Source organism: Muntiacus reevesi, chromosome 1 (assembly GCF_963930625.1).
Source record: "Muntiacus reevesi chromosome 1, mMunRee1.1, whole genome shotgun sequence".
Classification (NCBI taxonomy): domain Eukaryota; kingdom Metazoa; phylum Chordata; class Mammalia; order Artiodactyla; family Cervidae; genus Muntiacus; species Muntiacus reevesi.
The window spans coordinates 152,063,740-152,089,531 of NC_089249.1; the positions used below are offsets into that span (position 1 = coordinate 152,063,740).

The 25,792-nt window shown below is 36.7% G+C and overlaps 1 pseudogene; it reads right to left on the reverse strand.

Moving 5' to 3' along the window:
- The window catches only part of LOC136151633 (sterol carrier protein 2-like), a 66,930-nt pseudogene extending 41,419 nt beyond the window's left edge, over positions 1–25,511 (reverse strand).
- Positions 25,512–25,792: the final 281 nt, after the last annotated feature.

Consider the following 25,792-nt stretch of genomic DNA (forward strand, 5'->3'; position numbering starts at 1 on the left):
TGGGTAAGTTACGCTGTGCCTCTAGGTTTGTCTTTTATGGAATATAAAAATAGATGTGAGAGGGGACTTCCATGGAGGTCCAGCGATCAAGAATTCACCTGCCAATGCAGGAGACGCAAGTTCCAATTCTGGTCTGGGAAGATCCCACATGCCACAGAGCAACTAAGCCCCTGCACCACAGCGACTGAAGCCTGCACACCTACAGCCAGCGCTCTGCAGCAAGAGCAGCCACAGCAATGATAAGCTGGTGCTTACCACAACTAGAGAAAACCCATGTGTAGCAACAAAGACCCAGTGCAGCCAAAAGTAAATAAATAAGTGAATTTTTAAAAGAGATGTCAGAATTAAATGCATTTGGACCTGAAGAATGCTTAGAACAGTGCCCAGTAATTAGTGCTGTATACATGTTGGCTGTTGGTATTATTGAGAAAACAGAAAAGTCAGAGTGTGTAGAGGTGAGGAGGAATTAAACATGTCTGAGAAAAGCAAATAATCCAGTTTAGTTTTTTTTTTTTTTCCATTTATTTTTATTAGTTGGAGGCTAAGTACTTTATAATATTGTAGTGGTTTTTGCCATACATTGACATGAATCAGCCATGGATTTACATGTATTCCCCATTCCATTCCCCCTACCACCTCCCTCTCCACCTGATCCCTCTGGGTCTTCCCAGTGCACCAGCCCCAAGCACTTGTCTCATGCATCCAACCTGGGCTGGTGATCTGTTTCACCCTTGATAATATACATGTTTTGATGCTGTTCTCTCGAAACATCCCACCCTTGCCTTCTCCCACAGAGTCCAAAAGTCTGTTCTGTACATCTGTGTCTCTTTTTCTGTTTTGCATATAGGGTTATCGCTACCATCTTTCTAAATTCCATATATATGTGTTAGTATACTGTATTGGTCTTTATCTTTCTGGCTTACTTCACTCTGTATAATGGGCTCCAGTTTCATCCATCTCATTAGAACTGATTCAAATGAATTCTTTTTAATGGCTGAGTATTATTCCATGGTGTATATGTACCACAGTTTAGTTTAAATATGTTTCCTCTTTCTACATCCCCTTCCCCAAACCCAACTAGATATAAATGCTAGCACAGAATTAGACACGTTCAGTTCAGTTCAGTCGCTCAGTTGTGTCCGACTCTTTGCGACCCCATGAACTGCAGCACGCCAGGCCTCCTTGTCCATCACCAACTCCTGGAGTTCACCCAAACCCACGTCCATTGAGTCAATGCCATCCAACCATTTCATCCTCTGTCATCCCTTCTCCTCCTGCCCTCAATCCTTCCCAGCATTGGGGTCTTTTCAATGAGTCAAGTCTTCACATCAGGTGGCCAAAGTATTGGAGTTTCAGCTTCAGCATTAGTCCTTCCAATGAATATTCAGGACTGATTTTCTTTAGGATGGACTGGTTGGATCTCCTTGCAGTCCAAGGGACTCTCAAGAGTCTTCTCCAACACCACAATTCAAAAGCATAAATTCTTCAGTGCTCAGGTTTCTTTATAATCCAACTCTCACATCCACAACATGACCACTGGAAAAACCATAGCCTTGACTAGACAGAACTTTGTTGGCAAAGTAACGTCTCTGCTTTTCAATATGCTGTCTAGGTTGGTCATAGCTTTCCTTCCAAGAAGTAAGCGTCTTTTAATTTCATGGCTGCAATCACCATCTGCAGTGAATCAGACATGTGGTGGGTATTTAATAAATTGTTACCCCTCCTGTTTTCCATTCCCTTTTTCCCTCTCTTCATACTTTTGGTTTGTGCTTTGCTTAAGGCACTTTATTCTGTTTCATAATCATTTGTGTTACATTATCTGCCTCTTGTGTGCTTCCTAGTCCTAGTTCCCAAACCTGGCTGTGCATGAGAAACTCTTATAGGAACTTTATAAACATTAAGTTGTTAGGATCAAGCAGACCTAGGAATTAAAATAAAAATCCTGGTAAGGCAGGAATATATATATATATATATATATATATATATATATATATATATATATATATACACACACACACACACATATATATATATTTTAAAAGCTACATGACATGCTCAGTCACTTTAGTCGTGTCTGACTCTTTGTGACCACATGGACTGTAGCCAGCCAGGCTTCCCTGTTCATGGACTTTTCCAAGCAAGAATACTGAAATGGGCTGCCATTCTCTTCTCCAGGGAATCTTCCCAAGCCAGGGACTGAACCTGGGTCTCTTGCATTGCAGGCAGATTCTTTACCATCTTAGCCACTAGGTAAAGTTACAGGGGATTCTAAATGAACCCATCAGTAGATGCTATATTTGAATATCAGTTACCTACATCACCTAAAGATAATGTGGGCATACAATAAGCATTTATAGAACTTTCACAGACTGAAAAATGGAAGATCAGGACAGAAAATGAGGTTGAAACCTCACTGGAAAGGCACTAAATGCCAGGCTGAACTGGTACAAAAGGACAAACCAAATTATCAACTTTTAGCTTCAAAGCAACCATCCCTTGTTAAGAGTTTAATCTCAAAACACTTTTATGCTCTTTTAGTAGATCACAGACACTTCCAGGTATACAAGTTAGGTTAAGAAAAGGCAGAGGAAACAGAGATCAAATTACAAACACTCACTGGATCATAGAGAAAGCAAGGGAGTTCCAGAAAAGCATCTATTTCTGCTTCATAGACTACATTAAAGCCTTTGAATGTGTGGATCACAACAAACTGTGGAAAATTCTTAAAGAGATGGGAGTACCAGATCACCATACCTGTCTCCCCAAAAATGTGCATATGGGTCAAGAAACAACCATTAGAATGGGCCATGGAACAACTGACAGGTTCAAAATTGGGAAAGAGGTACAAAAAGACAGTATATTGTCACCCGGTTTATTTAACTTCTATGTAGAGTACATCATATGAAATGCCAGGCTGAATGAATCACAAGTTGGAATGAAGATTACCAGGAGAAATATGAGCAACCTCAGATATGCTGATGACGCCACTCTCATGACAGAAAGCAAAGAGAAACTAAATAATGCCTTGATGAAAGTGAAAGATGAGAGCAAAAACCCTGGCTTAAAACTCAACATTCAAAAAATGAAGATGATGGTAGACAGTCTCATCGCTTCATGGCAAACAGAAGGGGAAAAAGTGGAAACAGTGGCAGATTTTATTTTCTTGGGCTCCAAAATCACTCTGGATGGTGACTGCAGCCAGGAAATTAAAAGACACTTGTTTCTTGGGGGAAAAAAAGCTATGACAAACCTAGACAGTGTACTAAAAAGCAGAGACATCACTTTGTCAACAAAGTCTGTAAAGTCAAAGCTACGGGTTTTCCAATAGTTATGTACAGATTTGAGAACTGGACCATAAAGAAGGCTGAGTGTCAAAAAAATGATGCTTTCAAATTGTGGTCCTGGGGAAGACTCTTGAGAGTCTCTTGGACTGCAAGGAGATCAAACCAGTCAATCCTAAAGAAAATCAACCCTGAATATTCATTGAAAGGACTGACACTGAAGCTGTAATACTTTGGCCACCTGATGCAAAAAGCTGACATATTGGAAAAGATTCTGATTCTGGAAAAGATTGAAGGTGAATGGAGAGTGGGGCCACAGAGGATGAGATAGATAGAGAGCATTACCAACTCAATGGACGTGAATTTGACCAAATTCTGGGAGATAGTGGAGGACAGAGGAACCTGGTCCATGGGATCACAAAGAGTTGGACACAACAAATGAACAAAAACAAAAATTTTCATAAATCACAGATAGCTAAGAATAGGCTAAAGTCAAATTTTACTTATTCATTTTAATTAAGTATTCAATAAGTCTTGAATGGTATATGTGAAAGAACTTTAAAAACTAGAATAAAATGTGATATTAATACTATTTTTTGGCCATTAATTTGCTTTTTATCATATGACCATTGCAAAGTAAACCAAAAACAAAAAAAAAAGAACAGAAAAAAATGTGATTTTTCTAATTGTAAAATCCAAAAGGAATTTATATTTTTAAACTGACGACAAGACACTATTCAATTCAAATACAGAAATCTCTTTCTCTTCTACTATGACTACCATTATAGAGGCTAGAATCTTTTTTTAACCCAGATCTTAACAAGTTAAAATCAGGAACCAGTGTTATGGAAATTTAATTTTAAAGCTAATTCTCCAATGCTGAGTTCCCACTAAAGTAGCAATATCATGCAATTAAACACATATCACTGGTAGAAGAAAACTTTCTAACTTCCCCACCCCATTATCACATGTTTTGGAACACTTGACGGTTTTCTGATTCTCTTAGAATCCTATTGCAGTTTGTTATCCAAGTAACTAGGTCAAAAATGTTTAAACAACTCTGAACTGTCATTCTGATATATTTTCCAGGAGTATGAATTCTTTCTTGGGCTACAGTGAATAGCCACGTCAGATTTACTTGAAAGATATCCAATCCTCAGTATGCAGCAAGTAAATATTTACTCTTTAATAATTCTTCATCTTATTCAGACTACCAATAAAGTCATTGTTACAAATATTTATAACATTATAAAAGATTTATAATGTTTTCCCCTAAAATGCTACACCACCACTAAATACTATCCCTCAAAGACTGGTAAGAGGAAAATGTTACAGACAGTGTATACACAAATACTGAAAAGAGTTTTCAAAGAACATTACAGAGATTATGAGTCTCTCTTTGAAGAATTGAAAACTGGGTAAATTCTACCTTCTTGGGTGTTTTCAGCTAGTTTTTTAGTGCTGATGGGAAAGACTTGGATGATCTATAGAGGTTGGCAAGATTGTTTACATTTGATTTTTTAAAAACCCAACGTTGATAAGATTATAGAAAAAGAAGCACTCTTATACACTGCTGTCAGGAATGTGCATTGATACAATCTTGTTTGAAAAAAAATGGTCAATATCCATCAATTTTAAAATATCTACTATCTTATGACATAGTGAATCCAGTGTTTGGAATTTCTCCTATGGGTATTCTTGTAAAAAATATGTAAATACACAAGGATGGTTAGTGCAACAATGTTTGTAATAACAATCTTGACATAACTTATGTATGCCAATAAGTAAATAAGTAAGTTTCTTATAAACAATATATAGGTATTAAGAAGAATAAAGACTATGTAGAAGTGATAACATAGAAAGATTTTAGAGATGTAAGGAAAAGAGGCAGTCTGCAATGTGATCAATATGCACATACACAAACATACATTTCAAACAGATTTTATAGACATACATTTACATATGTATTTGTATAAGCATAACAATTTTTGGAAAAATACAAATGAAATTTTAAAATGGGTTGACTCTGAGGAAGAGAACTAAGGGTAAACAAGAAGAGAAATACATGTTAAATGCTACTTTGTCACTGAGCTATAATGGTAAAAAGCACATGACAACGCTTTGGAGCACTCTTTGGCAGTTTCTAATAGAGTTAAACATATGCTACTCTATGACCCAGCAATTTCACCCTGAGTTATTAACCCAAGAAAAATGCAAAAGGTATGTCCACAAATAGCCTTGTACAAAAATGTTTATAGCACACTTATTCATAATACTCCCAAACAGAAAAGAACTCAAATGTCCATCTACAGAAGAATGGATAAACAAACTGATGTGTGTGTGCATGTTTAGACAATAGAATACTACTTAGGAACAAAGATAATGTAATCCTGACACAAGAAAATTTTGATAAATCTTATTCTATTGAGTTAAAGAATTTAGACACTCAAAAAGCACATATACACATAATATTAGGCTTCCCTTGTGGCTCAGTTGGTAAAGAATCTGCCTGCAATGCAGAGACCTGGGTCTGATCCCTGGATTAGGAAGATCCCCTGGAGAAGGGAAAGGCTCCCCACTCCAGTGTTCTAGCCTGGAGAATTCCATGAACTGTATAGTCCATGGGGCCACAAAGAGTCGGACACTACTAAGAGACTTTCACTTTCACACATATTGTTCCATTTATATGTAGTTAGAAGATCAGCAAAGCTAATCTATGATGATAGAAACCAATTCATCTTGGCCTTGTTTTGGGGTATGAAATTAAAAGACGCTTGCTCCTTGGAAGAAAAGTTATGACCAACCTAGACAGCATATTAAAAAGGAAAGACATTACTTTGCCAACAAAGGTCCGTCTAGTCAAGGCTATGGTTTTTCCAGTAGTCATGTATGGATGTGAGAGTTGGATTATGAAGAAAGATGAGTGCTGAAGAATTTATGCTTTTGAACTGTGGTGTTGGAGAAGACTCTTGAGAGTCCCTTGGACAGCAGAGAGATCCAACCAGTCCATCCTAAAGGAAACCAGTCCTGAATATTCATTGGAAGGACTGATGCTGAAGCTGAAACTCCAATACTTTGGCCACCTGATGTGAAGAGCTGACTCATTTGAAAAGACCCCGATGCTGGGAAAGATTGAAGGCAGGAGGAGAAGTGGACGACAGAGGATGAGATGGTTAGATGCCATCACTAACTTATTCGACATGAGTTTGAGTAAACTCCGGGAGTTGGTGAGGGACAGGGAGGCCTGGTGTGCTGCAGTCCATGGGGTTGCAAAGAGTCAGACATGACCGAGGAACTGAACTAAACTGAACTGGAGAGTTAGGGAGAGGTGACTGAGGGAAGTTAGAGGACGTAATGGAAATAGACACAGTGGAATTTCCTGGGGTGATAGAAATGTTCTGTCTTATTTTGGGTGGTAGTTACATGGATATACACAATTATCTATACCAACCACCCATTTAAAGCTTATAATTCAATGGTTTTAGCATATTTACAGATAATGGTAGCCATCACCACAATCAATTTCAGAACATATTCATTTCCTCAGAAAAAAAAATCCCATACTCTTCTAGCTGTCTCTTCCAATCCTAGGCCACTACTAATCTACTACTTTCTGTTTCTATAGATTTGCCTATTCTGGACATTTCATATAAATGGAATCATGCAATATGAGATCTTTTGTGACTGCCTTATTTCATTAGCAAAATGTTTTCAGGTCTATCTATGATGTAGCATGCATCATTACTTCATTTCTGTTACAGCCAAGTATATACCATTGTCTGAATATACTATATTTTGTTTATCCAGTTATTAGCTAATGACAGTCATCTGTATTGTTTCTACTTTTTGGTTTATGAATAATGCTGATAGAAACAATTGTTTTTCTGAGAAATGTTCATTTTATTTTATGAAAATTATACTTCAATTTTGAGAAAGAAAATGGGTTTGAAAATAATATTGTTACATATTTATTTTTTATTCTTTTAATAGATGACAGAAGAAAAATAACTCAGAATGCTCAACAAGTCAATTAAAGTTAAAATGATCTTCCAGAGAAGAAAAAAAGTTTTATGTCAATAAAAATAACTGAAATGTCACATTCACCTGATGAAACAAAAGTTTCCTATATGAGAGTAAGGAAGCTGTCTGAAATGAGAATTTATTTATTTATTTTTTCCACTGATAAGCTTCTTTATTCAGTTCAGTTCAGCTGTCACTCTGAAATGAGAATTTAAATCACTGTCTCAAATGCAAACTGTAACACTTTAAGGCTTCAATGACCATACCACAGAAACATTTATTATCACCCTGACTTCTTTATGTCCCATTAGCAACAAAATAAACAATGATGTATCACTCACGTAGAGCCAGACATCCTAAAATGTGAAGTCAAGTGGCCCTTAGGAAGCATCACTACGAACAAAGTTGGTGGAGGTGATGGGATTCCCGTTGCGCTATTTCAAATCCTAAAAGATGATGCTGCGAAAGTGCTGCATTCAATATGTCAGCAAATTTGGAAAACTCAGCAGTGGCCACAGGACTAGAAAAGGTCAGTTTTCATTCCAAACCCAAAGAAAGGCAATGCCAAAGAATGCTCAAACTACCGCACAATTGCACTCATCTCACACAATGGTAAAGTAATGCTCAAAATTCTCCAAGCCAAGCTTCAGCAATACATGAACCATGAACTTCCAGATGTTCAAGCTGGATTTAGAAAAGGCAGAGGAACCAGAGATCAAATTGCCAACATTCGCTGGATCATCGAAAAAGCAAGAGAGTTCCAGAAAAACATCTGTTTCTGCTTTATTGACTATGCCAAAGCCTTTGACTGTGTGGATCACAATAAACTGTGGAAAATTCTTAAAGAGGTGGAAACACCAGACCACCTGACCTGCCTTTTGAGAAATCTGTATGCAGGTCAGGAAGCAACAGTTAGAACTGGACATGGAACAACAGACTGGTTCCAAATAGGAAAAGGAGTACATCAAGGCCGTATATTGTCACCCTGCTTATTTAACTTATATGCAGAGTACATCATGAGAAATGCTGGGCTGGAGGAAGCACAAGCTGAAATCAAGATTGCTGGGAGAAATATCAATAACCTCAGATATGCAGATGACACCACCCTTACGGCAGAAAGCAAAGAAGAACTAAAGAGCCTCTTGATGAAAGTGAAAGAGGGAGAGTGAAAAAGTTGGCTTAAAGCTCAACATTCAGAAAACTAAGATCATGGCATCCGGTCCCATCACTTCATGGCAAATAGATGGGGAAACAGTGGAAACAGTGGCTGACTTTATTTTTGGGGGCTCCAAAATCACTGCAGATGGTGACTGAAGCCATGAAATCCAAAGGTGATTACTCCTTGGAAGGAAAGTTATGACCAACCTAGGCAGCATATTAAAAAGCAGAGACATTACTTTGCCAACAAAGGTCCATCTAGTAAAGGCTATGGTTTTTCCAGTAGTCATGTACGGAGGTGAGAGTTGGACTATAAAGAAAGCTGAGCGCAGAAGAATTAATGCTTTTGAACTGTGGTGTTGGAGAAGACTCTTTAGAGTCCCTTGAACAGCAAGGAGATCCAACCATTCCATCTTAAAGGAGATCAGTCCTGGGTGTTCATTGGAAGGACTGATGCTGAATCTGAAGCTCCATTACTTTGGCCACCTAATGTGAAGAACTGACTCATTGGAAAAGACCCTGATGCTGGGAAAGATTGATGGCAGGAGGAGAAGGGGACAACAGAGGATGAGATGGCTGGATGGCATCACCGACTCGATGAACCTGAGTTTGGGTAAACTCCGGGGGTTGGTGATGGACAGAGAGGCCTGGCGTGCTGCAGTTCGTGGTGTCACAGATTTGGACACAACTGAGTGACTGAACTGAGCTGATAACCTCATGCTTCAGAGAGATAAAAGAAAAGAGTCATCTATTTACCAGTGCCAGAACAGAGTATAAAAATAATGTTTGTGTAGTATTTGGCACAAAATTTACACCAAAAATTGATGCCATGATGCTGTCATACTGGAAGATCATTTTCTTTACAAATTAAAGCATGTTACTTATCTGAAATGGTTATAAATTATTTTTCATACTGCAATATAAACAAGTGTTTTATTATTGCCAACAGTGAACTCAATCCATTTGAGCTTCCTTTTGTAAGAGTGGTAGGAAGAGAAAACTAGCAATTAGTTTTCCTACTCTGTTCTGGGATCTCACGCGTTTATTCATTTGATCCACGGCACAGCTTTATAAGGTAGATACTATATTTTATTTCTATTTTACAGAAAAAATGACTAGTATTAACAAATCTATGTACTGAAAAGAGTGAAGAGGCTAAGATCAAAGCCATGACTTCATTCATACAGAACATATACCTGAAACTGAGGTACACCCTCTTAAACATCCCTTTCCAATCACAGCCACAACTCCTAAAAGCTTATCTGTGGCTGCAAACTGTTGTTGCCACTTTCTCACTTCTAATTCTTTCCAATCCCCATATGCTTTCCTGAAAAACATTTCAGTAAAATTGCTCCAAGATTTCCAATGACTTGATAATAGCCAAATCCAAAGGACACTCTTCAGTCTTTATCAATCTAACTTTTCTGGCCTAATGTCTAACTTTTGGATTTTTTTCAGTTCAGTTCAGTTCAGTTCAGTCGCTCAGTTGTGTCTGACTGTTTGCAACCCCATGGTTATCTATTTTTAATTGGAGATGATTGCTTTACAATATTAAGTTGGTTTCTGCCATGTATCAATATGAATCAGCCAGAGGTATACATGTCCCCTCCCTCCCGAGCCTCCCTCCCACCTCCCATCCCATCCCGCCCCTCTAGGTTGTCACAGAGCACTGGATTTGAGTTCTCTGCATCACACAGCTAATTCCCAGCGGTTATTTGTTTTACATATGAATGTATATGTCTCAATGCTACTGTCTCAATTCATCCCACCCCCTCCTTACTCCACTGTGTCCATGGTGAGCCCCGTGCATGCTGTAAGGAGAAGTTCCTTTCTGCATTTCATTCATTTAGGATTCTAAATGAGATTCTTAATTAGAGGAAATACTGGAATATTTTAACATGGTGTGGAATACCATGTTAACAGAAGTAGCACAAAGACCAAGTATAAAATTCTAAGAAGTATAGACGTTAGAGGTATAGGTAGAGAAGAGACCTTTAAGAATAACATGAAGAAATGGTCTGTTATCCAAGAAAGGAGAATGTTTCAAAAGTTAGACATCTCTATGTCTACATTTCCATTGCTGCCCTGCATATAGGGATACAGACATAGATTACAACCTGCAATCATGGTAAAAGCTAGCATTTTACTCAGCACTGGAGGAGTCAGAATGGAGTTGGAGTTCTTTCAAAGCTCCCTTCTCAGAGACTTGTCATTATTTGACCTGTCTGGAAATTCCTTGGTAAACTATTCTAAAAAGCTTGTTTTTATGCAACCTGAAAGAGAACTTGCCCAGTACAAACAGTATCTTCCTCAGAGCCATTTGTCAAGAAAAATCAGCAAAAATCATTGAACAACATAGCTACCTGAGGTGTTAGTAACAATTGAAGCAAACAAATTAACCAAAAAGCTTAAAAGAAAAAGCTGAGAAAAATTGCAAGTGGCACATTATATTGCAGCTCTATGTGCCTCTCTGTCTATCGCTCTCTTATGTGCTATTAATGAATATTCATTTTCCCTACTAGATTAAAAAATTACCTAATTTGAGAGATAAACAGCAATAAGAAGCCATGTTAATTGCTATAACAAATATATTATAAATGCTAACTTCTCTATTTTGAAATTTGTGATAATTTATAAAATTTTATTTAATATGTAAGATAATATAAAAATACAACACTCACTTGTCTTCATAAAATAAATCTCAAAAAAAAATAAAATAAAATAAAATAAATCTCAGAATTTTAGTGCTCAGTTATTCCAGAACATTTTGCAATTAAGGAAACTTGAGAGTCAAAGTGATTAACTGACTAAATGATCATTAACCAAAAGAGTCACATGGCTAGTCAGCAGTCGAGCCATAGTAAAATTCTTACTTCATAACTTTCAGTCCAATTCTCCCAAGAGAAAAAAATTTCTATGCAACACCAGCCACAAATGCAATGTAGTGTGTTAGTTGCTCAGTCGTGTCCAACTCTCTATGACCCAATGAACTGTAACCCACCAGGCTCCTCTGTCCCTGGAATTCTCCAGGCAAGATTACTGAAGTGGGTTGACATTCCCTTCTCCCAGGGATCTTCCTAACCCAGGAATCGAGTCTGGGTCTCCAGGATTGCAGGCAGATCCTTTACTGTCTGAGCACCAGGAATCGCACACGCAACCGTATATAATTACAACTATCTGTGTGTGCCTAGCTGCCCAGTTGTGTTCAACTCTCTGTGACCCCACGGACTGTAGCCCTCAGGCTCCTCTATCCATGGGATTTTCCAGGCAAGAATACTGCAGTGGGTTGCTATTCTCCACAGGATCTTCCTGACCCAGGGATCAAACCCAAGTCTCCTGCACTGGCAGGCAGATTCTATAAAAATGCAACTATATATAATTCTTGTTTAGCAGACATAGCAATATCCCTATTTGGACACATATTTTTAAGCCTGTGCACTTATTTTAAAATAATCAAACTTGAAAATGCTTATTGTTGAACTTAGAGTTTCAACTAATTCAAATTCTCATCAATTAATCAAGATTATTGAACTATATTATTATATTTAACAAAAATCAAAAATACCATGGCTAAGTAAACTTAAAACATTGGCTACTGAATTCAGAGAATACAATCATACATTCAAATAAATGACCAAATCATTAACACTTATGCCAAAAATGGTATAAAAATTGTGAAATCTGTGTGTATTATTACCTGTAGCTCCAAGGGGGTGCCCCTTTGAAATCAATCCACCACTAGGATTTATGATCACTTTCCCCTATAAGTGTTACCTCCTCTATCAACCAGTTTTCCACCTTGACCTATGGAAGGAAAAATAATATTCATAAACTTTTAAAATAACATTGGAACATGTTATATGTTGTTTTTCAAAAAAACTTACAGGAAGCCAAGAATATCTTGGAGCAAACACTTCTTGATGGCTCAAACTAACATCAAATTGATGTAAGCACTTCTAAATGTGAGGTAATAAATATTGGGTAATAAAGGCATATATTTTCAGGACATTTCCTGCACAAAATAAAGCAAAGCTCCTATTAGTTCCTAAGAGCTCTCTGCTTCCAAAATTACTACAAATATAATAGAGATTCAGAGAACCATGAGAAAAACACTGAAATGGATATAATACTATAACTAAAATACTATTTGCTTTAAAAATTCTTAATTTTGACAAAATGCATTCATTTCCATTTTCAACTGTACTGTTACATGCAATATAAATATTTTTAGTAAACAATGGGGAGAGGGGAGAAGGACAGGGGAAAAAAAGACCACTTCCATGAAATGAAGGAAAATGGCTGATAATACTGCTGAGCATTAAGGCTTCCCTGGTGGCTCAGGCAGTAATGAATCTGCTGCAATGCAGGAGACCTGGGTTCAATCCGTGGGTCAGGAAAGATGCTCTGGAGAAGGAAATGACTACACACTCCAGTATTCTTGCCTGGAGAATCCAATGAACAGAATTTCAACAGTCCATGGGGTTGAAAAGAATTGGACATGACTGAGCAATAAAGCAAAAGAAAATAATTATATCACATGTTTGACAACTTCAGCACTCTTATGAACTTCCAGGTGGTTAACAGTAAATAAAAATGTATAAAATATTCTTCCAGATGATAGTTCTGGTAATGAGATATGGAATCTCCAAATAATGATGATAATGGTGGTAGTGGTGCTATCAGAGGTAGCTAATAGCTTCTATGCACTAACTCTGTCAGGCCTTGCTCTAATTATTTTATGTAAATTTACATAATTTAATCCTTAAACACCATGAAGTAGGCACTATCATTCCCATTTTGCAGATGAGGAAGCAGACACATAGATATTAATTAACCAATCTAAAGTCACAGCAGGGGATCTAGGATAATCAGGTAGCCCAGCTCCACAGCCTGTATTTTTTGCCAATATATTTTACATTAAATCCTCTACAGACAAGCAAATTCTGCTCTGAGAGCACATTTTTAAGTCCAACTTCTTCGTAAATCCAACAAAGTAAGGCTTAGTACCCAACTTACACAGTCGGCTATATAGTACTATAGTGTAATAGGTTTGTAATACTTTTCACAGAGATAATACAGAAAAAAAAAAAAAAGAAAGAAAGAAAGCCTTTTTAATCTCATAGAACAGTACCTTGAAAAGAATAGTATAGTGCCAGCTACATCACTGTTGCTTTTATTCTTGCTTCTGGACATCCTGGACTTTTAATAAACATACTGTACTTCTACACTCTATACAGCCTTGTACATTAAAGTATACAAAAACACAACCACTTGTAGAAGGTGCGTTCACATGACAATGTCCCAGACACATGAACTAAGTTCACCTGTGGATGTGTTTGCATCTTTGAAAATCAGCAACTTGAAAGATCATATGCTGGAGACTCACTTTATTGCCTTAAAAAACCAAAAAGTTTCTCTATTGGCTAAATGAAACATACTATTCTATACCAGTTCTAACTGTTGCTTCTTGACCTGCATACAGGCTTCTTAGGAGGAAGGTAAGGTGGTCTGGTATTCCCATGTCTTTAAGAATTTTCTAGTTTGTTGTGATCCACACAGTCAAAGGCTTTAGTCAATGATGCAGAAGTAGATGCTTTTTCTGGGATGCTCTAGCTTTTTCTATGATCCAACGGATGTTGGCAATTTAATCAAAGGGACAACTAGCAGATAATAAAGTGGTCAACCTAAATCCTACTATATCAATATGTAATTATATTAAATGTTTATGACCTTTAAGTTACACTGCCCAACAGAAATATAATGCAAGTCACATATTTACTTTAAATTTTACTAGTAAATAGTTTATTTAATAGATATTTTATTTAACCCAACATACTGAAAATATTTTCATTAAAACTGTAAGCAAAAAAAAAACTGTAAGCAATATAAAAAATTATTAGTGAAACATTTTATATTTTATTTTTCATGTTAAATCTTCAAAATTTGATGTGGACTTCACACTTAGAGCACTCAATTTGGACTAACCACATTTCAAGTATTCAATAACCACATAAAGCTAGTGGCTACTGTAAGAGACAACACACATCTAATTATTGTTATTCAGTCACCAAGACTTGTCAGACTCTACGCAACCCCATAGACTGAAGCATGCCAGGCTTCCCTGTCCCTCACCATCTCCTGGAGTTTGCCCAAGTTCATGTCCGTTGAATTGGTAATGCCATCCAACCACCTCATCCTCTGTCGCCTCCTTCTCCCCCTGCCTTCAATCTTTCCCAGCCTCAGGGTCTTTTTCAATGAGTCAGTTGTTCACATCAGGGGCCAAAGTATATTGGTGCTTCAGGTTCAGCATCAGTCCTTCCAAAGAGTATTTAGGGCTTATTTCCTTTAAGATTGACTGGTTTGATCTCCTTGCCATCCAAGGGACTCTCAGGAGTCTTCTTCAGCACCACAGTTAGAAAGCAACAATTCTTTGACAAGAATTTGGACAATTCTTTATTGTCCAGTTCTCACATCTGTATATGACTACTGAAAAAACCATAGCCTTGACTATATAGACCATTGTCGGCAAAGTGATGTCTTTGCTTTTAAACACAGCATCTAGGTTTGTCATAGCTTTCCTGCCAAGAAGCAATTGTTCTCTAATTTCATGACTGTGGTCACCATCTACAGTGATTTTAGAACCCAAGAAGAGGAAATCTATCATTGCTTCCACCATTTCCCCTTTTATTTGACATGAAGTGATAGAATCAGATACCATGATCTTACTTTGTAACCCCATGTATTGTAACCCACCAGGCTCCTCTTGTTCATGGAATTTCACAGGCAAGAATACTAAAGTGGGTTGCCATTTCCTTCTTCAGAGGATCTTCCCAACCCAGGGATCAAACCTGCATCTCTTGTGTCTTCTACAATGGCAGGAAGTTTCTTTACCAGCTGAGCCACTGGGGAAGCCCTAACACACATCTAAACACTCCATTAAAATGCAGATATTGACAAATTCAAGAAAAACAATACACTATTGCCTACAAGAGACACACCTTAAATAGATAAATAAATGACACAGAAAGTTGAAAGCAAACGGATAGAAAAAGATATATCATGTAAAGAAGGAAGCCTAAGAATACTGGCACAGCTAATGTTAGTTGGATAAAAGAGAATTCCAGGTGGCTCAGATGGTAAAGAATCCACCTGCAATGCGGGAGACCTGGGCTCGATCCCTGGGTTGGGAAGATCCCCTGGAGGAGGGCATGGTAACATACTCTAGTATTCTTGCCTGGAGAATTCCCATGGACAGGAGCCTAGTGGGCTACAGTCCATGTGTTGGCAAAGAGTTGGACACAGCTTAATGACTAAGCACACATAAGCACATAAACAAAGAATAAAACCCAAGATAAAGAAGAATATTTGACAATGAAAAAAACACAACTCATCAGGAAGACATAAAAACTGTAAAAAAAAAACAAAAGAAAAAACAAAAAAAAAAACAAAAAAAAACACAGAGCTTTAAAATAAATGAAGCAAAAATTGAAAGAACTAAAGAAAGAGATAGTTCCACAATTGTAGTAGAAGATTCTAACATCCCTCTCTCAGCAAGTAATAGAGAAAGTCTGATAAATTATTCAAGCCATAGATCTAAAAAATCCTATCAATCATCTTGATTTAATTGGCATATATAGAGTACTACATCTTTCAACCTCAGAATCTACATTACTTTTCCAAGTGCATATGTTACGTTCACCAATATAGACCGTGTGTGTGTTAGTCACTCAGTCATGTCTGACTCTTTGTGACCCCACGGACTGTAGCCCACCAGGCTCCACTGTACATGAAATTCTCAGGCAAGAATAGTGGAAAGGGTTGCCATTCCCTTCTCCAGCGATCTTTCTGACCCAGGGATTGATCCTGCGTCTCCTGCACTGCAGGCAGATTCTTCACCAGAGTCTGAGCTACCAGCGAAGCCCCAATATATACCATATGTTGAACCATAAAATAAATTTCAAGTTAACTAAGTTAACTTTTAAGTTAAGTTAAAAGGATCAAAATCAAACAAAGCATAAACTTTGACTACAGCAAAGTTATAAAATCTGTGGAATGCAGCTGAAATACTGCTTAGGGGAAAGCATACAGCTTTAGACACTTACATTAGAAAAGGAGAAAGATCTAAAATAAATGATCTAAAGATCTATCATAAGAAACTTAAAAAGAAAACCCAAAGCTAAAGAAAGGAAATAATAAAGACCAGAGATGAGTGAAATGGAGAAAAAAAAAACAAAGCTAAAAACTGAAACTTCGTAAAGCTCAACAAAACTGACAGAGCCTTTAGCTAGATAGATGACGAAAAATAATGGAGAAGGAATAAAAATCATCAATATCAGGAATTTTAAAAAGAGCTTCACCACAGATTCTATAGACATGAAAAGAATAATAAAAGAATACTTTGAGCAGCTTCAGCCAACAAATCTAACTACTTAAATAAAATGGACAATTTTCTTGAAAAGTATATCTTATCAAAATTAATAGGCATTGGAAGAAATAAAAATTATAAACAGGCCCATATCTATCAACAAATTTTAATTCATTGAATTCCCCCCCAAAGACTTTAAGCTACTTGATTATACTGGTAATGTGACAGTCAAGGAAGAACTAACACTAATCTTACACAGACTGTTTCAGAAAATAAGAGGATGAGTGACCACTGCTCACTTTATTTTATAAGACCAGAATAAAACAACTTGGAAATAAAAGAAAATTAGAGTCAAGTATCCTTTATGAATATATAAAGCAAATATCATTAAGAAAATGCTAGCAAACTGAATCAAATAATATATCAAAAGGCTCAAATAATATGACCAATTAGAATTAATCCCAGAAATACAAAGTTAGTTTAACATTCAAAATCAAGGTAATTCACCATGTCAGTGCAAGATAGTACAAAATCCATACAATTATTTTAATAAATACAAAAGAATTTTTTAAAAATTCAACACCCCTTCATGATTAAAAAAGTAAAACTCAGCAAACTAAGAAAAATAGGGAATTTTCTCAACATAATAAATGGTATCAACAATAAACTTATGGCTAACGTTACTTGTAGCGGTAAAAGATTAAACTTCACCCCCTGAGATCAGGAACAAGGTAATGATGCCCACTTTCACCTCTTTTATTCAATATGCCACTAGAGCCCACAGTCATTGCAGTAAGAAAAAATATATATATCAGAAAGGAAGATGTAAAACTGTCATTAGCAAATGGCATGATTGTATGGAAGATCATTTATAATCTGCAAGATAACTACTAGAATAAATTAATTTAGCAAAGTCACAGTTTAAGAGCTTTTTAAAAAATCAATTGTATTCTTATATTCTATCAACAAATATTGGAAAACTAAAGTTAAAATGATTACACCAAAAATCATAAAATAGCAAGGAATAAACCTAACAAAAGATACCTAAGACCTATACTGAAAACAACAAGCATTCTGTTAGAAGTTAAAGGAGAGCTAAATAAGTGGAAGCATAGACACATCTAATGGTTTGGAAGAGTTAACATTATTAAGATCACAATTCTCTCTAAATGAATCTAAAGACTTAATGAAATCCCAGTGAAAATTCCAGCAAGCTTTTCATTTTGTAGAAATTGACAAACTCATTCTAATATGTACATGGAGATGCAAAGGATCTAAAATGAGCAAAATAACTTTTAAAAGGAACAAGTTTGGGGAGTTTATCTGTCTAGTTAATCCTAAAGGAAATCAGTCCTGAATACACATTGGAAGAACTGATGCTGAAGCTGAAGTTCCAATACTTTGGCCACCTGATGTGAAGAACTGACTCATTGGAAAAGACCCTAATGCTGGGAAAGATTGAAGGCAGGAGGAGAAGGGGCTGACAGGATGAGATGGTTGGATGGCATCACCGACTCGATGGACATGAGTTTGAGCAAGCTCCAGGAGATAGTGAAGGACAGGGACGCCTGGCATGCTGCAGTCCATGGGGTAGCAGAGAGTCAGACACAACTGAGTGAACTGAACTGAACTAAACACAGTATAGCAGAGTAGGGTATATGAGAATAAACACAATAGCCAAAATAATTTGGTATCTGTAAAAAGGTAGATATACAGATCAATGGAACAAAAACAGAATTCAAAAACAGACCCTCATATAGACAGCAATTTTTGATGAAGGTGCCAAAGCAATTCAATGCGGAAAGAAAAGTCTTTCCAATAAATGGTGCTGAATGTGTATGTGGAAAAAAATATCAACCTTTATTTTACACCAAACATAAAAATTGACTCAAAATAGATCATATACTTAAATGTAAAATCTAAAACTTTAGAAACCCTAGAATAAAAATAAAAGAAAACCTTTACAACCTTAGGGTAGGCAAGTTTCTTAGAATATAAAAAGCCTAAACCATTAAAAAATTGATAAGAAAATATGTAATTGATAATTTAAAATTTTTACTTTTGCCCTTCAAGAGACACTACTAATGAAACAAAAAGGCAAGCCACAGACTGGAAGAAAATATTCACAGCCAACATATATCAGACAAATTTCTTGTATCCAGAATATATATTTACATAAATTTTCAGTTCAGTTCAGTTCAGTCGCTCACTTGTGTCTGACTCTTTGCAACCCCATGTAGCACAGCACTCGAGTCCTCCCTGTCTATCACCAACTCCCAGAGTCTACCCAAACCCATGTCCATTGAGTTGGTGATGCCATCCAGCCATCTCATCCTCTGTCGTCCCCTTCTCCTCCTGCCTTCAATCTTTCCCAGCATCAGGGTCTTTTCCAATGAGCCAGTTCTTCACATCAGGTGGCCAAAGTATTGGAGTTTCGGCTTCAACATCAGTCCTTCCAATGAACACCCAGGACTGATCTCCTTTAGGATGGACTGGTTGGATCTCCTTGCATTCCAAGGGACTCTCAAGAATCTTCTCCAACACCACAGTTTAACAACATCAATTCTTCCAAGCTCAGCTTTCTTTGTAGTCCAACTCTCACTTCCATACATGACTACTGGAAAAACCATAGCCTTTACTAGATGGACCTTTGTTGGCAAAGTAATCTCTCTGCTTTTTAATATGCTGCCTAGGTTGGTCATAACTTTCCTTCCAAGGAGTAATCACCTTTGAATTTCATGGCTTCAGTCACCATCTGCAGTGATTTGGAGCCCCCAAAAATAAAGTCAGCCACTGTTTCCACTGTTTCCCCATCTATTTGCCATGAGGCGATAGGACCAGATGCCATGATCTTAGTTTTCTGAATGTTGAGCTTTAAGCCAACTTTTCACTCTCCTCTTTCACTTTCATCAAGAGGCTCTTTAGTTCTTCTTTGCTTTCTGCCACAAGGGTGGTGTCATCTGCATATCTGAGGTTATTGATATTTCTCCCAGCAATCTTGATTTCAGCTTGTGCTTCCTCCAGCCCAGCATTTCTCATGATGTACTCTGCATATAAGTTAAATAAGCAGGGTGACAATATACAGCCTTGATGTACTCCTTTTCCTATTTGGAACTAGTCTGTTGTTCCATGTCCAGTTCTAACTGTTGCTTCCTGACCTGCATACAGATTTCTCAAGAGGCAGGTCAGGTGGTCTGGTATTCCCACCTCTTTAAGAATTTCCCACAGTTTGTTGTGATCCACACAGTCAAAGGCTTTGGCATAGTCAATTAAGCAGAAATAGATATTTTTCTGGAACTCTCTTGCTTTTTCGATGATCCAGCGAGTGTTGTCAATTTGATCTCTGGTTCCTCTGCCTTTTCTAAATCCAGCTTGAACATCTGGAAGTTCATGGTTCATGTATTGCTGAAGCTTGGCTTGGAGAATTTTGAGCATTACTTTACCAGTGTGTGAGATGAGTGCAATTGTGCGGTAGTTTGGGCATTCTTTGGCATTGTCTTTCTTTGGGATTGGAATGAAAACTGACCTTTTCTAGTCCTGTGGCCACTGCTGAGTTTTCCAAATTTGCTGACATATTGAATGCAGCACTTTCACAGCATCATCTTTCAGGATTTGAAATAGCTCAACTGGAATCCCATCACCTTCACTAGCTTTGTTTGTAGTGATGCTTTCTAAGGCCCACTTGATTTCCAGTATGTCTGGCTCTAGGTGAGTGTGAGTGATCACATCATCGTGATTATCTGGGTTGTGAAGATTACTCAGCCATAAAAAGCCATAAAAAGAACTGACATTTGAGTCAGTTCTGATGAGGTGAATGAACCTAGAACCCATTATACAGGGTGAAGTGAGTCAGAAAGAAAAAGATAAATATTGTATTCTAATGCACATATACGGAATCTAGAAAAAATGATACTGAAGAACTTATTTACAGGGCAGCAATGGAGAAACAGACATAGAGGATAGACTAATGGACATGGGGAGAGGAGAAGAGAGGGTGAGATGTATGGTAAGAGTAACATGGAAACTTACATTACCATGTGTAAAATAGATAGCCAACGGAATTTGCTGTGTGGCTCAGGAAACTCAAACAGGGGCTCTGTATCAACCTAGAGCGGTGGGATGGGGAGGGAGATCGGAAGGAGGTTCAGAAGGGAGAGGGTATATGTATATCTATGGCTGATTCATGCTGTGGTTTGACAGAAAACAACAAAAGGATAAAGCAATTATCCTTCAATAAAAAAAGAAATTAAAAAAAAGAAAAAATCTATAAACCATAAATGCTGGAGATGGTATGAAGAAAAGGGAACCCTCTTACACTGTTGGTGAGAATGTAATACAGCCACTATGGAGAACAGTATGTAGGTTCCTTAAAAAACTAAAAATAGAACTACCATATGACCCAGCAGTTCCACTACTGGGCTCATATCCTGAGAAAACCATAAGTCGAAATGACACATGTACATCAGGAATGAAACTGGGTCATTTGCTGAGGTTTGGATGGATCTAGAGTCTGTCATACAGAGTGAAGTAAGTCAGAAAAAGAAAAACAAATATCATATATTAATGCATATATGTGGAATCTAGAAAAAAAATGGTACAAATGAACCTATTTCCAAGGCAAGAATAGAGAGGATTCATAAGGACAAGAAACTTAATCACCTTGTTCATTGCTATATCATTAGCAGCTTAAGCACTGACTACAAATGGTAAGCTACCAAATACATATTAACTGAGTGAATGAAATTCCTTTAGAAAAATGTTATAATTAGTGGATAAATGAATGCCTGTTTAGGCAGGAAGTAAAGTAAAACAAAGAAATAGAAGCTTTGCTTCTCTGGGGAAAGTCAAGAGCTGCTCTCTGTAGCCTCAAAGTCAGGAAACTGAAGTGCCCTCAATTCCTCAATAGGTTGGTATAGTTCCTTACTAGTTCCTCACTAGTTTCAGGGAAAAAAAACAAAGATTTTTCACCTTACTTAAGGATTTTTAATAGTTCTCCAAGTTCTAAGGACAAAGAAGTCAGCTCTAGATCATATTTACGTGCTTAAGACTAAATACTATACTCATCCTAAATACTATTCAGTAATAGCAAAGTTTTGTTGAGCATATACTATGTTCCAATACCTTAATAGGTACTGAAGATACAAGGATGGGATACAATCTCTGCTCAAGAATCATCAGAATCAGAGGAGAAAGATTTATAAATATGTATGATACAGTGTGTTATATAATAACTGAGGCATACAGACAGTAAAATGAAGGTCATGAGAAAAAATGATTATGCCCAGGAAACTTTAATAAAAGTGTTAACAGAAGAAATGATATTTGGTCTGGAGCTTGATGAGTAAGTAAATATTCACCAAACAAAAGAAGATAGAAGAACATTCCAGGGAGAGCTAACAGCATAATTAAAAACACAGAAACAAGCACTTGCTGCTGCTGCTGCTAAGTCACGTCAGTCGTGTCCGACTCTCTGCGACCCCATAGACGGCAGCCCACCAGGCTCCCGTCCCTAGGATTCTCCAGGCAAGAACTCTGGAGTGGGTTGTCATTTCCTTCTCCAATGCATGAAAGTGAAAAGTGAAAGTGAAGTCTCTCAGTCGTGTCCAACTCTTAGAGACCCTATGGACTGTAGCCTACCAGGCTCCTCCATACTTAGGAAATACCTAAAAACAGGTGAGGGGGTGAGATTGTGAATAACAGGGGAAATGGTAGGAATTAATACCAGTAAAGTACAATGGGGCCAAAGTATAACAGGTTTGTTATCTCAAATGAAGAAATTTCTATTTTATTATATAAGCAAAGGAATTAATCAAAGCTTCCATAATACCCTTTGATCTTTCACAAAATACCCTTAGATCTAGGTAATTGGATTAGATATTGCTTGTTAAATAAGCATGCCCTGAATTCAAACACCAATTTAAAATTAGAAGAATGAAGAGAATTAGTAGAATGAAGTATTAGAAATATGTGGTAATGATCCACTTGTGGTATAAAATGTTCCTTATTGTAGTTTTATGTTTATTAAACATGGAAAAATTTAATAGTTTATAAAAAATTTACTGAGCACCTATTATGTTCCAGACTCTGTACTAAGCATTAAGAACATAAAGAGATGGCTCTTTTCCTCAATAAGTTTATAATCTAGAGTAGGAAAAATATAAACATTATTTTTCCACTATTTAGAATGATCCTGAGTACATTGCCTAATTTCTGTAAGCCTCATTTTCCTCATCTATAAAATGAAAATAAAAGTAACTACCTTATATGGTCTTTGAGAGGATTAAATGACAGTGTGTGAAAAAGTACCCAGCACAGTGACAGAGAGTTGGCATTTTAATAAAGTTAGCTACTTTTATTGCCTAGTGGTATTGCTTTCATAGAGATTTAGTTAGGTGGCACTAATTCAATTCCCAGTGAACCAATTTTATTCAGCAACCTTAAGTATATGCCATGAGCCATGCACTGCACTAGGCATTAAGGGCTCAAAGATTAATTAATCAATAATACACATGATGTAATTATACTTCCAGCTATTTTTATAGTATGTTAGCTTCTCTGAAGTATAGTTGATTCACAGTATTGTACCAATCTCTGCAGCACAGCAAAGTGACTCAGCTATACACATATAGACGTTCTTTTCTCATATTCTTCTTCATTATGGCTTATCACAAAACACTGAAAATAGTTCCCTGTGCTATTCAGTACGACTTTGGTTTTTTATCTATCTTATATGTAGTAGTTTACATCTGTTAGTCCCACACATTCAGTCCTTCCCTCCACTACCTACCTCCCCTTGACAGCCACAAGTTTGTTCTCTATGTACTTCGGACTATCTCTAAGGATATAAATAACCATATTAGTCTATCAGAGTAAGAGTTAATGAGACTAACATAATTAAAATGCAAATAATTTAACAAAATAATTAAAACAACTCATATGTGTTTTAATCCTGAGAAAAGCTTTTTGTTTAGAAAAGTTTTAAAAATGGTTTAAAATGGGCACTGGTTAGTTCCAATTAAAATTAATACCATAAGTTTATTTACTAGGGTTGCAATCTATGACAATTTCACGTTTTAATACCATTCTTTCTTAAAAGAGCCAGGCACTAAACTTAAATGGCATTCTAAATATAAACAGACCAAAACCTAAACTGTAAAAGAGTCAAAAATTTACTTGGGCACAAGCCTTTCAAAAGAAGATAAAGACATTCTAGTTAATATCTTTGAGGTCTTACATCTGCTTTTCAACTATAAAGTTGCATATTACATAGGAGAATTACCCAGATTTTCACTACTTCTTATGTCTGAAGTACTTACAGGTTAGTAACTGAATGTTTATGATTTTTCCATCCAATTTTTGCAAAGTGTTCAAGTGTTGCTCCTGTAGAGAAAGAAGACTTCTATTAGCAGGTTAATGTCTTCCTGCTGCTTATTAACAAATGTTGCAAAGGTACTCAGTATCCTGCTAAATATTTCTACATGTTCCCATGCATAGATAACAGTATTGAAAACTTCAATACTGATCCTTCAGATAATCATTTCTTTACAACTAAGCTTGAATATATTTAATTAATTGAATCAGCTAGTAAGCATATGATATGAAGATACTTCAAGCTGGCCTATTCTACCTAACACAACTAGGGTCCAACTTCAAAAACCAGAAAATACAGCCTAGGACCTCAGTGGTTATAAGGCAGGAAAGCACTGCCAGTAATTCTTCGAGGAGTTCAATCTCAGTGCAAAAAGATCCCAATGCCCCTGGACGAAGTGAATTTTACAGTTCATACCTGATCAATGTATTAACATAGAGAAAATCTCTACTGCTAACCTCTAACCCCAGCGATACTCTGGGTAATATTTCTACCAAAAATTGTATTAGAAAATTAAAGGTTTTTAAACTGGAAGCTGGAAGAGACTGCTACAATGTTGTATCCAGATAAACTTCAAGGAGGTTTATCAATGAAATGGATTGGAATTTAATTAATGAATGCCCAGTTCTATTGCTGAATACCCAAAACTACAAGAGAGAAGAAGGAGCAACCATGAGAAAGGCTCTGAGGTTCATGTTCTACTTCTGTTCATACTCAATATGATTCAACGGTGTGATGCAATTGCCAGACAAGCTTACATGCAATCACAGTACAGAAATTACCCTGGTGGTGATAGGTCATGAAATAAATCTAATGAGAAACACTGAAAGGGAACAAGGTCAAGCTGGCTTCAGATATTTGAAGGACTAGAAGGTAAAAGAGTCTTGCTCTGTGAGCCTCAGAAGACAGAAACTATAAGGAGAAAGATTAGACTTCAATGTGGAAAATAGCACTGTAACAATTGGAATCACCAAAAAAAAAAAAAAAAAGAAAACCAACCATGGAATGAGCAGTCTCTGTGGCAAGTTTCTTCTCACAGGAAGTACAAATCATCTGTCACAGGAAGTACAAATAGTACTGTCATCTATTAGAAGATTTACAGGCAATTCACACATGGATTTATAGGAAGAAAGGCAGATAAACTATATAAATGCACTTGCATGGTGTCTGAAATAGGAGATATTCAGTAGGTATTATGTCTTTCCTTCTTGTTTCCTTACTATGGGATCCAGTTAATCTACAGAAGATAGCCACCCTTTGAAAAATATTCTGCCAAACACTTACCATGTATTTATGAATCCAGGACACAGATAGAGGGTTTGCTGATTCCTGACTCTGAACTGCCAATTCAGATTTTTGCTTGTTCTAAGAATACGAATGATATAAAAAGATCTCAATCTCCTTGAATCACACTTTGAAGCCACAAAAATCTCCTGTTTTTATAACAGAATGCAAGCTACTACAAACATTTTTACATATTCATTTCTAGGACACATTCACAAATGGCAATGTCAAGGGATAATTTAAAATTCCATGAAATTCTACAATTTACTAGAAGTCTATTGGATGAAGAATAACATTTCAACAAAAATACTGTAC